The following is a 12841-nucleotide window of genomic DNA, read 5'->3' as shown; positions in this document are numbered from 1 at the left end:
TAAGAAACGACTATATAAAGACATGCAAGTAGAAGGTGCAAATGAAGTCCACTCCAAGTGGAGAAAAAGCTTGCTGAACAAGAATCCTAGATACTTGATTCTACTCACAAGAGCACCTGCGGCACTTCAAAAAGACCCAACTTTTTGTCCTAGCAAGAGTCAGGACATGGCAAGCACACGAGGCAATGACAAAGAAGAGGCCTACATGGCTAAATTATCCGAGATTGCCAGCTCCTTAGAAAAGGGAATGCCGACAGAGGAATACACGGTGAAAACCCTAACGGGCGCCATGGCATTCTTCAAAAATCTCCATTATGTCTCATGTGATATGCTCTACAAAATTTGCCGAATGTTACTCACATGCATTGAAGCCTTTCATGAACCAGAGCAAGCAGGAGCACTGTGGCTGTCCTTCCTTGAGGGCAATAAGGGTCTATGCTACGACCTAAGCGGCCAATCTTCTGAAGAATTCCTCTATGGATTCTACGTCTGCTGCATGTTCTTGCCATCTCATAATATGTTGGTGTTTGAGGAAGCATTCTACGCAGGGTTCTTCACTTGGCGAATGAAGATTTTTGGTCTAGTGATCAGCAACCTGGCTTCCAGATTCGTAGGCTACTTCATTGTCGAGCTAAAGAACAAAGTCACTATGCAATTTTTGTAGGTTCCAGACAAAGAAAGAAATATCAGATATGAAAAAGCTTTACATGCACTTACGGACCGCCTCGCTAGTCGTCAACCCGAATATTATTTCAGTCCATAAAGCTGTGTCAAGGGATGACACATGCGAGGAGGGGGAATTTTAGAAGCAAGCTAACTCGGATACCATTTTTGGAGCTCTCATTGTAAAAACATTTATTATTTTCATGAATCGGGAATATTGTAACTCCTATTTTTCGGATAAACTTTGTAATTGATGAGCCGGGGCTACAAGCTTCCAGATTGTATCAACCTGTCTTTACCTTTCTTTAGTTAGAGCTCCCAGATCATTAGTTTTGACCACAAAAAACCTTGGCTAAGGTATAAAAGACAATTTTTGTAAGTTATTTTAAAGGTTTTTGGATAATGAAATACACAGCGTGAGCTAACGCTGCTCACTTCTCTCCTTCTTGTGCTTCCTACTTCCTCCCCGATTGTCACAGTGCAGTCGCGTCTGTTGTGTTGCAACCGCAAATAAGAGCTCTACGCATTGACGTAAGCATTTCACAATATTTTGTAACTTTTGGTGTCGTTGACCTGCGATCTAATCTCATCATAAGTAGGAATTTAAGCTTTAAAATAAAAAACTAAGTATAGGTGGGGTATTGGGGCATCATTGCTAAGCATTTAAATGCATTCTCGGCCAAAAACAACTAGGTCAAAAATCCACTGTTGTTAATAATTGCGATTTTTGCACTTGACCTAAAGTGGGATTTGAGACCATAAGCATGTGTGCTTAGGTCTTATAAACATGTCCTAGAAGTTTTGTTACGTTTGGATGTCATTTGATGCTGCAACGGATGTGATTTGTTCGTCGATGAGCGATTGGCTTTTGGTGATTTCAGTCACTTGAGTGTATCTTGAGTTAGATGCGAGTTGTTTGTTGTTTTCCAAGAGATTGACAACCTCTTGTAGCCTCTATGCACTAGGCGAGTGAGGTTCGTACCATGGATTGACAATTTAATCCTGGTTCTCGCTACGTCTGCAATAAGATAGGAGTGAGGTTAGACACCCATCCCACACACATGGCGTGCATCTATTTGTCAAAATGTTAATAATCTCCAAAATCTCATGGAAAATAAAGAGGCCCTCCTAGATCCCATCCTCTTCCTAATGCAACACCTTTATCATAAAATAGGGAGTTGTGTTAGAGCGTTCCTTATCACAAAACTTTGTAGGGGTGATTTCATTGACACACACATCTAAGGGGGCCAAATTTGAGTCCACTCTAGAGGTTCCATTATTTCCTTTGGGAAAGGTTCATGTATATAGTCGAGATCTTCAAATGACCTATGCCCTTTACACTCCTCTTTTGCAAGGCTGTCGCATTGAAACCTCTACACATCCATAGGTGAGCTTTAGAGTTCAACCACGCAGGTACTTTAGACTCTGCAGCAGTCACCGAATCAAAATCTTCTATTTGTGTTCTTTGTACATCTCTATAGTTATGGTCTCTTGAATCGATGCAAGTGGTGGTTTCCTTGTGGCACAAGTAAATATAGTCATAGCCCCAACCTTTAACCATTTTCAATTCGCGCTGAATGGTCTTCCTAGAATAACTGTCATGTTATTCTCAGCACAAAAATCTTCTACTACAAATGTATGCTCATACTCAATTCCACAAGATGCCATCACCACCTGCTCCAATATACCAAAAGGCTTGCAATGTAGCCATCAGCGAACTACAATTTCATCCGTGTTTTTCTAAGGGCAAGTTTTTCCCATTTCTCCCAAATTACTTTAGTGGCGATAGAAACTCATGCACCACTATCTAGAATAACACCTATTTTTTCTCTATGGGCAACGTGATGTTCCCCTCCTCACCTTAGCAATGATCACCCACTTTGTGTATAGGAAATGGATTTGCATCCTTTTTGGGTTGGCTTCAATCTCCCATTTATGACCCATTGTCTCAACAGGATTTTTAATTCCCAATTTTGCAAGATATATATCAAAATCTCCACATATGAGGTCTGAATTTTAACAGCTTGATTATCGTCATTGTGCATGTCACCAACGTCATTAGGAGAAATATGGACTTTGCATGGGCCTTGTAAGGAATCCTAATTTTTAGGGATTAAGACTAATGTTGTGTAGGGTTAAGAGGACAAGGGCATTGAAGAAGGTAGTTTTGAGTCGGCTTTTCTAGAGTTTTTAAAGATAAATGTAGGATGTGGACCTAAGAGGTTACTTTCTATATCTAGCTTTTTGAAAGTGAAGGAAGTATAGGGGTGTGGCCACATCAGCAAAAATGTGGGTCACTAATAGCCAAAATTTGTTTTTTTTTCAAAAATCTCATTTTTATTTATTTTTGACTTAAAACTCCATCCCAACATATATATATATCCAAAAATCATTTTTGACCCTTTCTTTTACCTACAAGCTTTGAAAGTCCAATTTTTCAGAAAAAAATCCTCAAAAAGTAAAAAGCACTTTGTTCCTCCTCCTCCTCCCTCCTCGCTCCCTCTCTCTTCCTCCTTGCCCCTACCTACCTCCTCCTCCCCAATCTCTCCCTCCCCCCCCTCCCCCCTTCTCTCCTCCTATCTTCCTCCCTCACCCTCCCCCTCCGCCTCTATGTTTTCATCCTTTGCTTCCTCTCACAACAACTGCCATGGTGCTTACGGACATCAAAAATTGTTTGCTTCCACCGTCATGTAATCTGTACACTAAAAGTGTGCATATTTGCTTGCCCACGGCGTTTGCACCGAGGACCGCATGTGAGGGTGATCAAAGGTCATCATAGGAACATCGCACCGCCGGTGAAACGAATGTTGACATTTGGGAGGATGGCCTTTTGTACCCTTACAATCCTATAAGTCGCTTCCATCCATTCTTTAATAGCCTTTTGATATTTCTTCAATAGTTTGGAAGGAGAGAAGCAGGCTTGTTAGGCTATTGCAAGTGGTTGTGTATGGGTGCAGGTGCTTCTTTGCATATGTGGATGCACAAATGTCAAGATCTTTAGCTCAAGACGACGTCATTACAAGATAGTATTGCCTCTTTGGAGAGGGAGGTTGAAACTCTTCAACAACAAATGCAGAAAAAGGATTCCCACATTATGAAGCTTTCCAACACCATCACATATTTGAAAGAAACACCCCTCGCTGCAAGGGAACGTAAACACACGTATTCATCCATTAAAACTATTGCACATTCGGGTGGAGCACACAAATGATGAGTGACAGCCACAAGGTGCTTTGGTCTTTACTTGAATGACACATTCTTACTTCACACTATTTTCTAACATTGATCTTATTGGTTGGTAGAAACTTCATCCAGGAGGCATGCGGTGGAACAAGCCAAGATGATCTAGTCAACCTTCTCACTAGTTTTCTCAATACCCATGATGTGATTTCTATCTTACAATCACCTGGAGATAAGCACATTAAGGATGCAGCCATCAAGGACCTTATGTGAAAATTGAGAAATGTGGTTAGTGAAGATGACGTGCAACAAGCTTGTGCTGAGGTAGGGATCAACACCGAAGCCTATCAAGCTAATTTTTGACTCCTAAAGGATGCCCTCAAAGTGCGTGGCATTGTGGAAAACCTATTTCCCATTTTGTACAAGGTCAACATTGCAAAGAAGGTGACAAATGAATGCGTTCTCCCGCATTGGGGCATACCTACACATTGAGGACAGAATGCCAACTTTGCTTTATGCTTCATGCACAAGAGAGGCAAGGGGAAAAGGTAAGAAACACTCCATAAGACCTTTGGAGAAGGGCTTCTCTTACACAATGTGGAATAATACCTTAGAAGGCTTCAACAAGCCATGCTTAGATTTTACGAGTTACTTGAAGAAGGTGACACACTATACTTATTTCTCTTTGCTGTGTTTTTATCATAGATTTGAAGTATAAGTATTTGCCACTATTTATTTTGTAGTGCTTGGCACAAACGTCACTTTTGTGCTAAAACTTGATGAGTGTCAAATAGTGAAAGGCAGAAGGTTAGAGAGGCTAAATGTCACTCAAATGAATGAGGACCTTTTGCAAACCAAGCGAAGGGATTCAGTCTTTTAGTGTGCAATCAGAGAAAGAAATTTGGTGGTTGGGTGCTATTGAGGTGCTCAAATGTTGGAATTAGGGTTGCAGAGAAATGCACACAGCTTGGAGAAGACAAAGGAAGCTCAAGGCACAATAGAGAGTGTGTTACTTAGTATGCAATGGAAAGATAGATAGCCCTAGAGTGATGGGCATATATACAATGCTCGGGGGAAAAAAAACTCCTAAAGAGGGAAAAAATGCCCCAACGGTCCTAGTGTGTTCACACACATCACTACCACATGTATATGGTAACAAATCCCCCCTGGATTGATGCGGTGAACGAGAGCTGGCACATGAGTAAAGGGAAGTGCCATGCCCTGAGGACATGATCAGTCCACAAAGGGGAGTAAGCCCAAAGCTTTGCGGAAAGCTTCAAGCTTCTCACAAGACAATGCCTTTGTGAAAAGATGTGCAAGGTTGTCCTATGTTGGCACATAAGCCAAGCTGATCTCTCCTGCTGAGAGCCTCTCCCTGACATAGTGGTAATGCACCTCAATGTGCTTTATGCTAGCATGAAAAATTGGGTTCCTCGCAACTGCCAATGCGCTTTGACTGTCAGTGTAGATAGTGTTGGTAGTGTCCTGTCCAACACCCAAATCAGCCATAAGGTGTCTGAGCCATACATACTCAATTGTAGCTGTGAAGACTGCCCTGTACTCAGCCTCACAACTAGAAGTGGCCACAGTAGGTTGCTTCTTGCTCAACCATGATATACATGAACTGCCAAGCATGAAACTAAAAACACTTGTGGACACTCGCATGTCAAAACAACCAGCCCAATCCGAGTCCAAAAAAGCATGTAAGTCTGGCGACAATGATCTCCCCTTGGGATAAAACAAGCCAACATGTAAAGTGCCACTAAGGTAGCGGAAAATCCTCTTGACAGCCTGCCAATGCTTAGACCATGGGCTATGAATAAATCTGCTGACCTGTGAGACTGCAAACTGAATATCTGGCCTTGTGTTGCATACATAAATGAGGCAGCCAATAGCAGTTTGGTAAAGAGTGACATCAGCAAGATTGCTAGCATCATGTAGACTCAACCTCAAACCTGTTTCAATGGGAGTGGAAATAGGTTTGCAATCCTCAAGTACAAACTTACATAGCAATGTCTCTATGTAATTTTTTTGACACAAGGCAATACCACCATCACACTGTTGAAACTGTATAGCCAAGTAATGATGCAACAGCCCCAAATCTTTCCTCTTGAAAATAGCATTCAAATCAGCCTTAAATTCAGCAATATGTCTCTCATTTGGTCCAGTGATCAGCAAATCATCGACATAAAGAACCACAATGAGAAGTACATCACCCTCACGCTTAACATACAATGTGCTTTCTGTTGGACTGTTACGAAAGCCTCACTTAACCAAGTGAGTGTCAGTTTTCTCATACCAAGCACGAGGAGATTGCTTTAACCCATACAAAGCCTTCTTACATCTGCACACTTTGTCCTCTTGTCCTTCTATGACAACACCGCGAGGCTGTGTTACATAAACTTCCTCAAATATGTCACCATTCAAGAAAGCAGTAACAATGTCTGATTGATGTGCATCTCAACCAAAATGAGCTTCCAATGCACATAGAAAACGCACAGTAGTCATACGACAAGTGGGAGCAAAAGTCTCTATATAATCTATGCCTTTTTGCTGTGCATAACCCTTTGCAAAAAATCGAGCCTTATGGCGATCGATCTCACCATCTGGCTTGCGTTTCAACTTGTAAACCCACTTTGTACCAATGGACTTTTTTCTAGGAGGCAAATCACATAAAGTCCATGCGTCATTTTCTATAAGTGCATCATATTCTGTTGCATGGCTCCTCAACATCATGTAAGCTAGACACAGCCAAAGCATAACAATCTGATGCATAAGATGCATGCAGAGTACGACTAGACAAAGGTGCATCCAATTTACTATCACGCAAAGTGTGAACCAGCCATTTTGGCATACCTCTAGCCTGATCATTTTCATCCCTTTCCTCATCAAGTACATCATGTACATCTGCATCAATAATAGGATGATCTAAAACATTTTCAGAAAACCCCATCGATTGTACATTTGCCTCATTGGAACTTACATTCGTATTTCCACCATTGAAAAGAGGCAACAATGTGTCATAAATGTCCTGTGAGCTTACATTACTACCTCTAGTACATGATAGCAAGGGCTGAACAAAATTTTCCACAAAAACTACATCTCGTGAAACCAAAATACACTTTGTTTGCGGATGATACAACCTGTAACCTTTGATTTCAGCACTATAACCAACAAAAATACATTTGACAGCCTTATCATCCAATTTTCTGCGCTATGTTTGTGGCACCAAAGAATATGCCAAACAGCCAAAAACACGCATGTGCTCAATAGAAGGCTTTCTATCATGCCATGCTTCATATGGAGTAATAGACTGCAAAGCTTTCGTAGGACACCTGTTAAGTACATAAGTGGCACACATGATGGCCTCAAGCCAAAAAGAATGCGGCAAAGCTTGACTTTTGACCATACATCGTGGCATTTCCATCAGTGACCTATTTTTCCTCTCAGAAACACCATTTTACTGAGGTGTATAAGGAATTGTACATTGGTGTTTTATCCCATGACGAGCCAAAAATGCATTAAATTCACGAGACATATACTCTCCCCCTTGATCGGAACGGAGGGTGCCCATAGTACATTTTGAGACATTTTCAGCCATAGCCAGAAATTGTTTGAAGCACATAAAAACTTCAGACTTCTCTTTAAGCGGAAATACCCATGCATGCCTGGAGTAATCATCAAGGAAAGTCACAAAGTCAAGGTAATTGACCAAGGATGGAGTTTGCATGGGCCCACAAACATCACTATGCACAAGATGCAACCTGCATGTGGCCCGAACTGAACCATCCTTTGGAAACTTAGAACGTTGCATCTTACCCAAAATACAGCCTTCACAAACATATTTGACAGGTGCTTCAAGAGGTGGCAAAGAAGCAACCATATTAGATTTCTGCAAATGCAGCAAACTGGCAAAATTCAGATGACCAAAACGTGCATGCCAAAGTTTTGCATCTGAAATAGCCCTTGAATCTGCAACAACATTTGCAAAATTTTGTCCACACTTTTCATACAAAGTGAGCCTATACAGCCAACGGCACAAAAGGCCAGTTGCAACAATTTCATCACCAAAACTGAGATCATGAACTGTACATTTGTCATCCACAAATTTGATTACAAGTCCAAGTCTAGCAAGTGCGGATACAGACAAGAGATTCTTCTTGATCCCAGGTACATAAAGTGCATCAACAAGTGTAAAGGAAGTGCCATTTGCAGCAGTGAGCACAATCTTTCCAACACCATGAATCGGATAAGAGGCATTGTTGGCACAAGTGACTGAATTCCCATGAGGGACAGACTTGAGAGAGGTAAAAAATTCACGATGTGAGGTAATGTGCATTGTAGCACCACTATCAAAATACCACACATGTGAATCTGCAGCAACTGACAAGCATGCATCATGGACTGCAGGATTGTAAGTGCACTTTGCGTTAAAAGCCCATTCTGCATCAACATCAGCAACACAGTCTCCTTTCACAGAAGACTCAACAATGGCTGCATTTGTAGTGGAACCAGCATTTGCAGTGGAACCACCCTCTTTCTTCTTAGCCTCTTTGGCCTTCAACTTTGGACACGACTTGATTAATTGATCATAAGGTTTACAATAATGGCAACGCATTTTCTTTTTTCCCTTATCACCAGAATTGCCAGAAGCTGTGCTGCTAGTAGAAGCATTGGGAACAGAAGTTTTGCCACTCGCAGTAGAACCATAAGAAGTGGCTGCATTGTTGTTACTACCCTTTCTTTGAGAAGCAATAAAAGCCTGTTTAATTGCACGCTGTCTAGTCCTATTTTTTTTGGAAAGTGACTCTTGCAACAGCAACGTGCACAATGCATCAAGCTTGAAAACTTTTGGATTTCCTTGGGTCATAAGTCTCCAAGTACTAGCAAAAGTCTGGTAAGAATCTGGTAAGGCATCAGGAACAGTCTGCACAAGGGATTGTCTGAAATGAATTAACCTGCAGAAATAAGTTGCTCATTGGTATCCTTGACACTATCAAGGAAAGTGTCCACATCATTTTCCTCATGCATAATCTTTGACTCCAGCTCTTTATGCAGCAAAGCAATTTTAGCCTCATTGCAACTTGCATAAAGACAGCCTGTTTTGTAGATTTTGCTAGACGGATGTGAGGAACAATGGTGTGCTTCATAGACAATGCAATCAATGCATGAGCCTGCGCATTCTTTACATCCCAACGAGCTTGTTCTGCCGTAGGAAAAACAAATCTAATAGCAGCAATCCTTGCAGCAAGACCTGCAACATCCTGAACATCGCCAACATCCTCAGAACTAGGACGTACATCAATGCCCTGCACAATATTCTAGATGCCCTTTGACACAAGAACGTGCTGCATCATATAAGCCCACATAGGGTAATTGTTCCCATCCAACCTATCCTCGGCAGCAAACATCTTGAACACATCTGTGATGTTGTTGTCAGCCATTGTAAATGCTGCACCTGATGTGAAAACTGCCTGAATATAGGAGAAATGGAGCGGGAACAATGCGTGCTATATAGCACAAACCATAGAAGACTATAAGGCACCTGTTATGCAGAAATCAACACTGACAGAAATTCTGTGCAAAATGACCTGCTTGTAGTGGAAACAGAGGCCGAAATGAGCCCGAATAAAAAATCTGAGCAGACTGAGCTCTACGATCTCACCCGAAATATTTGTTGACCTGCGAACACTCGCCAAAGCTCACTGAAATCGGAGAAAGTGAGAAGGTGTGTGCTGGAGCAGCTGGTGACTAAGCTCGAGAGGACACAACCTGCTCTAATACCAATTGTGGAATTAGGGTTGCAGAGAAACACACACAGCTTGGAGAAGATGAAGGAAGCTCAAGGCACACAATAGAGAGTGTGTTACTTAGTATGCAATGGAAAGGTAGATAGCCCTAGAGTGATGGGCGTATATACAATGCTCGAGGGAAAAAAACTCCTAAAGAGGGAAAAAATGCCCCGGCGGTCCTAATGTGTTCACACACATCACTAGCACATGTATATGGTAACATCAAAGAGATCAATGGAGTAAAGAGCTCCATGAATCACAAAAGTAATACACTTCCAACTGGCAGGTGAGAAGTTGGAGGTTGGGGGTTTTGGTAGCTATGAGTGGAGTGGCACTTAAGTGGGGACTTGACGACCATAAATTGTTTTCTTGATTGCAAACAAGGGGCTTCTTCTCTCATGCCTTGTCCGTTTTGCACTCGAGGGTACAAACCTAGCGGATGAAAATCACATGAACTCTACAAAGGTCGGTTCAATGCTTCCATTGCAAGGGGATGGAGAACAAGGGTTGGATTGTCGGAGATGAAGGCAGAGAATGGGAAGTGTCTATTTTGAGGTGTCCCATGCTCAATGCCCCAGAACGTGCACAAAAGGACCAGGCTTGGAATCCAATCTTTCCATTTTCTCTATCGAATGTACATTTTTGTACATTACACGCATTCATTTTTGATAGGCTATTGAAGCTCCACATTGACTATGCTTTCACAATCAAGCCATTCAAAAAGTCCCAAGAAGTGATCGTAAGGGTGGAGGTACTCTTGAACTCCATTGGCTATCACGGAGGAAATGTGTCTATCGTTGCCTCAAAGAACACAGGGAAAAATTTCGCAACAAGTATCAATGAGTGGACAAAAATATAGACACTTTTTGAATAAAGTAACCGAAGGAAAGCCAGGTGTATATGATGCTCAAAACAACTCCAACTAGCAGGTAGGTAACCTTTGGAAACTTTGGAAGGAGTTATGCAAAGCTACTACTGACAATGATTCAAATGGCGAGCTTGCAAACAAGCACAAGCAAGTTTGGGTACATTTTGATAAAATGGTCAAGCTTTATGGGTCTTACCAACACAACAGAAGAACAAGGCATTGGTCAAGCTCACCAAGGTCTTCACCCTTTCTTGGGGTGAAAATAACATCACAAATTACATTGTAAGCCATGTTACGTGGTGAACTTATCACAAGGGATCATTTTCATTAAATAATGTGGATCATTTTCTCATGTGAACAACATATCTTGTTTGTGCATGATGCTTTTTTTATGCACAAATATGGTTCGCTTGAGATTTTTAGCACTCAAGTCATGGAGAAGTCCCATTATCGAGCAAGGGGGGTGTACTTCAAAAATACTCGACATGGTGGTGGAATGGTGCAATCCAATTCTTTGGAGGAGATGTTCAACTGGTTTTTTCACACAAAATTTTCTTGTAAGCTCACAATGGAGCGTGCACGACACTCCAAGATTGCTAAGGAAGTGCGGAAATGGACTCATCAAGAGTATAACAACAAGTGGCAAATGTCGCAAGGCCCCACCAAGCATGCTGCATGGCATCAATGCAGAGTGCGATAAGGGTCAAAGTGGATTCTATGCGAGTGCACAACACAAATTTGCCATGAGTGCCAAAATTGATGATCAACACATGTTTGACTTTGAATATATCGAATGGGCTCCACCTATGGATGTCATGGGGCCGGATACTCTCACGGAGAGTACCCTCGTGGCAACAAGGATGGATGGTGCAAACCCAGGTGATAAATCTCTGTCTCCTCGTTTACAAACCCCTCCTCCACAAAATGTGTTGAATAATCTAGAGGATGACAGTCAATTGCCAGATGCCAGGGAGTTCCTCACTCGACAGGACTGGAAAACTTTTGATGCCCGATTTCGCAAGCTCGCTGTCAGGGTTCAAATCTTGGTTACACAAGTAGACAATCTTACACAACTAATTTACAGAATGCTACCAGAATCAGCTCTCCACTTGCCAGCAACCCAGGGGGTTGCCAATTTACCAGCTATGACCAAAGAAGTCCAACATGTCCACAATACTTCGGTTGTCGAAACAAATCAAGGCACGGCCATCGTGGTCAGGAAGCACCTATCGCCATCCGAATTTCAACGTGCAAAAAGTCAAAAATTATGCTTTATTTGCTTAGGAACACATCAAAAAAAGCAATGCCCACATGTCGGAAAACTTAAGCATGATGTATGAGTTTGTGCTTTGACATAAAACTCCATTGTTGGTGCACGTCACAGTAGTTATATGGCTTTTTGAATATGTTATGCGTAGCAATTTTCTCATACTTCAATATGGAATTTTCAGCGCATTGTAAGTTTTTTTGAATTGGGTACTGTTAAACCCCAATTGTTTTCTGCTGAGTCATTTTTGGTACGACCAGTCACATCATCTCGGCTTATATGATCTGCTGAAAACATTCTGAGATGCATGCAAGATCACTGAATTAGGGTGTATATGATACACAGGTCCTACAACTCACGTTTTGCATTTACTTTGGACAGTTATGAAAAACCAAATGCTTGGCCCATTTTACTGGACATAAGGCTTCTAATTCATACTCCGATTAGAGCAGTTGGCAACCTAGTTTGGGGAAACCGGTGCAAGGCACTTAGGGTGTTGACTTCAACGATTATCAGGGTAGCCAGGGGCTTTCGTTTTTGTATACAAGGCATGCTACCCAAATGGTATACAGTACGCTATCACAAATCACTCTGTCAAGGACACTATTAGTTATGCATTGTTTCCCATAATTTTTGGTTGCTATCCAGGCACACAAAACAACCTTAAAAATCCTACTGGATTCACAACCCATACACGGTAGACAATCAAGATCTGACTTGTGTTCCCTCTTGTGATGCGAGCATCATACAGACAGATTGTGGAATGCTTATAGGATAACCTGCAATTCGGGCATAAGATGTCTAAGAGCACACATTCTGGGCACACATTCTACAAATTTAAGGAAAGTTCCTTAGCCCAGCATGCTCTTGTTCTCTTTTTCTCTCTCTCCGTAAGGGAATAATGAAAATCTTCTAAGAAGATTTTGCTACATGTTTCATTAGTGAGTCCTCCTGAGCCAAGATGCTCTAACTCTCAGCTAGAAATTGGGCAAGATGCCATCCACTTTAGTTTTCATCGGTTTATCGATTGAACACTCATTGCCATACGGGCTATGAACCACGCATGCTGGC

The sequence above is a fragment of the Adiantum capillus-veneris genome, chromosome 29 (genome assembly GCF_014529385.1).
Source record: "Adiantum capillus-veneris isolate H3 chromosome 29, ASM1452938v2, whole genome shotgun sequence".
Classification (NCBI taxonomy): Eukaryota; Viridiplantae; Streptophyta; class Polypodiopsida; order Polypodiales; family Pteridaceae; genus Adiantum; species Adiantum capillus-veneris.
This window is presented reverse-complemented; position numbering follows the sequence as displayed.